Below are 5,738 nucleotides of genomic sequence, written 5' to 3' on the forward strand. Positions count from 1 at the left end.
TGATAAGTGGGAAAAAGCCATAACATGAATCAAAAGGCAAACTGTCTCTGTCCACTCTATCATCCAACTGCCTGTTTTTAGAAACTTACAGGTTTCTTTTCCCTATAGAAGAATTCTGCCACACACTCCACAAATGTAGGGCCCAGGATATCAAATTTGTTCTTTCCTTATAGATTTAGCCATAGTTGTATTTCTCACCAGAGCAGCCATAACCTGCTGAATCTCAATAGAGGGACAGAAAATGAGTCACAGCAAGCAAAAGGGTGCTATGAGAAGGAATATGTGGAGCAGCAGGGCAGGACCCTCTAGACAGCAGTGGTGGATTTACCCTTCTGTACATCTTTCCAGAATATGGCACAAAGAAACAGAAACAGAGATGCTGGTGCCAATGGGAAATTTTCCTGGCAATTGCATTTGTTAAAATCTTGGGTTCTGAAGTCAGAAAGATCTCTTTGAACCTTGGCTATGCCATTTTGAGTAAATTACTTACCTTCTCCGAACCTTAGAGCCTTATCTATAAAATGGAGAAGATGACAATATATCTCATTGAGTTTCTGTAGGAATTAAATAAGAATGGATTGACACAGTGTCTGACATATTGTAAATGCTCAATAAATGGAAGCTATTAGTATGACTGGTCTGTAATCGTGGACATTTTTACCAATGGCTCCTGGATGCCCTTCTGCTCATAATAAAAGCATTTTCCAGTGACATCCCAGATGAGAAACATATTCTAAATTGGGATTTTTTCTTCTTAAGGCTTAAACTAACCAAGTCTTCTAGTTTGCTCAGAGGCATTGTTTTGTTTTAGTTTTTGTTTCAAACCATGAATGGATGCTTAATTTTATCAATTGCTTTTATAATGCCTATAGAGAGAATCTATTAATGTGTTGAATTATATTAATGAATGTTTAATTTTATCAATTGTTTTTATAGAAACAATCTGTTAATATGTTGAATTACACTGATATTCAAATAATAAACTTTGCATTCCTGGATTGAACCCAACTTTGATGTTACATTTATTTTATTTTATTTTTTCTATAGGTTATTGGGATACAGGTGGTATTTGTGTATATGAGTGAATTCTTTAGTGGTGATTTGTGAGATACTGGTGCACCCATCACACTGCACCATATTTGTGGTCTTTTATCCCTTGCCCCTCTCCCACTCTTCCCCCCAAGTCCCCAAAGTCCATTGTATCATTCTTATGCCTTTACGTCCTCATAGCTTAGCCCCCACATATCAGTGAGAATATATGATGCTTGGTTTTCCATTCCTGAGTTACTTAACTTAGAATAATAGTCTCCAATCTCACCCAGGTTGCTGCAAATGCTGTTAATTCATTCCTTTTTATAGCTGAGTAGTATTCCATTTTTTATACACACACATACACAGTTTCTTTATCCACTCATTGATTGATGGGCATTTGGGTTGGTTCCAGGATTTTGCAATTGCGAACTGTGTTTCTATAAACATTGCATGAATTTTAAATAAATATCTGGATTCTGTTTTCTAATTTTTGTTCAGCATTTTTTCATTTATGTTCATGAGGAATACTGACCTGTACTCTTCTTTTCATGAATATTCTTGTTAGGTTATGGCATCAAGATTATCCTAGCCTTATAAAATGAGCAAGGATTATTTCCATTTTTTTAATTCTATGAAAGAATTTATATAAGATTGTTTTTCTTTCTTTCCTGAATATTTGAAGGGTCCACTGGGGAAGCCATATAACCTGGGGTTTTCTATATGGAATCACTGCAATTTTCAGATTTTTAAAATAGCTATAGGGCTATTTAGAATTTCTTTTTGTGTTCATTTTGATAAGAATGTGTTTTTCAAGAAAGTGTTCATTCATTTGAGCTTTTGTTAAGTGACATAAAGTCTTTAATAATACCAACGTTTTTAAAATTTTAGTAGGAGCTTCAGTGATATCCTGTTTTTCATGCCCAGTGATGGTAATTTGCATGCTCACTCTTTTCTCTCTCTCTCCACCCCTCAACCCACCCCCCGATCTCCCTCTCCCTCTCTTTCTCTGCTTAATCTTGCTAGGGGTTATTGATTTTATTAATTTTTGAAATAACTGACATTTAGATGTGTTGACTTCTGTTCTATGACTTTTTCAATTTTTATTCTTATCTTTATTATTTCATTTATTCAACCTTCTTAATTTGTTGTTCCTTTTTAACTCTTTGAGATAGAAGTTTAGATAATGTGCTCTAAGTCCTTTTTTAATATATACATTCAAGGACAAAAATTTTCCTCTATGTACTGCTTTACCTTCATTCATACATGTTGTATGCCATATTTGTATTATCATTCAATTTATAATATTTTCAAGTTTCTATTGGAGCTTCTTTGACTCATGGACTATTTGGATGTATATTACTTAATTTCTAAATATTTGGAGATTTTCTAGTTATTTTTGTTATTGATTTGTAACAATAAAAGATTCTTTGAGACTTACTTGAAAAAAATGTGTTCTGAAGTTGTTGGATACACTGGTAAATTATGTAAATTAGATCAATTTATCCATTAAGTTTTCTAAATTTTCTAGATCTCCACCGATGTTTGATTCTTCCATATGTTACTGGGAAAAGTTGTTAAAATCTTCCACTATATTTGTAAGATTGTTCACTTCCCTATTTAGGACTGTTAGATTTTGTTTCACATATTTTGAAGCTATGTTATTAGGTTCATACAAATTTGAACTATTGCATCTTTCTGGTAAATTAACCCTTTAAAAATATCCTCTTTAATGCATCTTGCCTTAAAACCTATTTTGGGCCGGGCGCGGTGGCTCAAGCCTGTAATCCCAGCACTTTGGGAGGCCGAGACGGGCGGATCACGAGGTCAGGAGATCGAGACCATCCTGGCTAACACGGTGAAACCCCGTCTCTACAAAAAAAAAAAAAATACAAAAAACTAGCTGGGCGAGGTGGCGGGCGCCTGTAGTCCGAGCTACTCGGGAGGCTGAGGCAGGAGAATGGCGTAAACCCGGGAGGCGGAGCTTGCAGTGAGCTGAGATCCGGCCACTGCACTCCAGCCTGGGCGACAGAGCGAGACTCCGTCTCAAAAAAAAAAAAAAAAAAAAAAAAAAAACCTATTTTGTCCAAGTCCTGACATTCAAGATATGTCTCTTAGTAAGAAGCATACAATTGTGGGTGTTTTTTCTATTCCTTTTGGCTTTTTAATTGGTGTATGTCAATTTATATTTAATGTAATTACTCACATTTGAATTTATATCTACCATGTTACTATTTTCTAGTTGTTCCTCCTCTGTGTTCCTTTTTCTCTCTTCCTACTTACTTTTGAATTACTCAAATATGTGTTCTGTATTTCTCCTCTATTAGAACTTTTACTATGATGTTCCTACATGTGGTTACCTTTGTATTTATACTACTGTGTTTTATAATATGTCTTGAATCTATGGTTTGATATCTTCTACCCATTTTGCACATTTTTCACCCTTTAATGCTTGAAATACTACTTCTAAATCATTCTCTGTTTTCTCCTTTAGGTATTTCAGTTACATGTGTGTTAGGTCTTGTCACCTAGTTCCATGTCTCCTACGCTTTTTTCTGTATTTTCTATATATTTTTCCTAACACTCTATGCTTCCATCTAGATATTTTATCTTCATCTATCTTCCAGATGAATAACCATTTCTACAGATAGCTCTGACATACTCTTAATCTATTGTGTTTTTAATTTCAGGACATTTGGGGAGTGTTTAAGAGGGGCATTTTTCCAGTTCTAGAATTTCTTGTAGTGTTTTTCAGGGCCTCTTCTCTGTGGAAAACCCTAAAATCCAATTTTTATCTCCCCACCATTATGAGAAAGCTCTGTTTGGCAACTTTGCACCTTCCTTAATTGTCTCTTTTCTAAGTCAGTGAATATCTCTGGGAGATAAGTGGTGTAGACTGCCTCATTTTTCTGCAGGCTTTTGGCCTCTCAGGTTTTTGCTGTGTCTATAGCTCTAAACTCCAATTTTTGTCTCCCCTGCCATAAGAAACTGATAAAAGCTCTGCTCAAATTCTTTGCCTCCTAGAAGTCACTTTCTACTTGTTTCTCAAGTTCTTTGTCCTTGCTACTTAAGAATCAAAGAGAAATACTTTGAAGGATGCTAGGCGTGGTGGCTCACACCTGTAATTCCAGCACTTTGGGAGGGCAAGGTGGATGGATCACCTGAGGTCAGGGGTTTGAGACCAACCTGGCCAACATCGTGAAACCCCATCTCTACTAAAGATACAAAAAATTAGCCAGGTGTGATGGTGTGCACCTGTAGTTCCAGCTACTGGTGAGGCTGAGGCAGGAGAATCACTTGACCCCAGGAGGCAGAGCTTGCAGTGAGCCAAGATCATGCCATTACACTCCAGCCTAGGCAACAAGAACAAAGTTCTGTCTCAGAAAAGAAAGGAAAGAGGAGAGGAGAGGAGAGGAGAGGAGAGGAGAGGAGAGGAGAGGAGAGGAGAGAAGAGAAGAAAAAGACATGGAAGGGAAAAGCAGTTTCAAATATCCGGCTCACCTCAATGAGTGTTCCTTTATCTCCAGAATTTTCTCCAGTCCTGGCTATCTTGATACCTCTCCAAAGTCCCTTTCCCATCTACCTCCACCTTCCCTGCTACAGGATGACTGACTGTTTTTCCTGAAGCCCTGCCACACTCAGACCACCTGATTGGAACCTCAGTGGACACCATCCACGAACAGGGGATATAAAGGAAGCTTTATATGGCAGTAGCACTGGGATAGGCCTGGCACATAATAAGTACTCAAGGACATATGAATGAATGAATGAATGAATGAACTTATGAACAGACAAATGAATGTGAGAAGAGGCTAAGAAGAAAGTGAATCTCATGAGCTGGCTCTTTGGCCCATGGCTCCTATTCTGCCTCCTACCCCAAAACTCTCTGCTAAAAACCCTTGAGGCTTCCAAGAGTCATATTCCTAAGATCTGGTTTGCTTACAAAGGTTATAGCCTCCTTGCCTCCTTGGTCTGGGGGAATTTCAGAACCCTAACTTCTAGGACAAATTCTCCAGTTAATTCTGGGATGAGTTCCTGACTTGGCTTTGGTCCTGTCCAGGGCTTCCTCTGCCTTCTCAATAGCAGTTCCAGACCGAGAATTCTGAAGGTATTTCTTAAAACAGAAAATGTTTTCTTGAGTTACACTCAGTTCTCTAGAAGTTTCACTACATGGATTTCCCTACGTAGACCTGGAGACAGACATTCAACATACATTAGGGGTCTGGGATAATAGAAGTTTAATAAATAATATTTGTTAATAAATCCCTCTGGATCTACTCGGAGAAAATCATGTGGTGGCGGCACACTAGAGATTTTAAGATGAATAAGATGTGAAGTTTACTTTCAAGAAATTACAGCTATTAAACTGCATCAGAATTAGTCAGCATTCTTTTAGCTGCAAATGACAAATGGATTTTGTTTTACTTATACAACTGAATTATAAAAATACATGGCCCGGCCGGGAGCAGTAGCTCATGCCTATAATCCCAGCACTTTGGGAAGCCGAGGCAGGCAGATGACTTGAAGTCAGGAGTTCAAGACCAGTCTGGCCACATGGAGAAACCCTGTCTCTATTAAAAATACAAAAATTGGCTGGGCGCGGTGGCTCACACCTGTAATCCCAACATTTTGGGAAACCAAGGCAGGCGGATCACCTGAGGTCAGGAGTTCAAGACCAGCCTGACCAACATGGAGAAACCCCGTCTCTA

Source organism: Trachypithecus francoisi, unplaced genomic scaffold (genome assembly GCF_009764315.1).
Source record: "Trachypithecus francoisi isolate TF-2019V2 unplaced genomic scaffold, Tfra_2.0 Lachesis_group16, whole genome shotgun sequence".
Lineage (NCBI taxonomy): Eukaryota > Metazoa > Chordata > Mammalia > Primates > Cercopithecidae > Trachypithecus > Trachypithecus francoisi.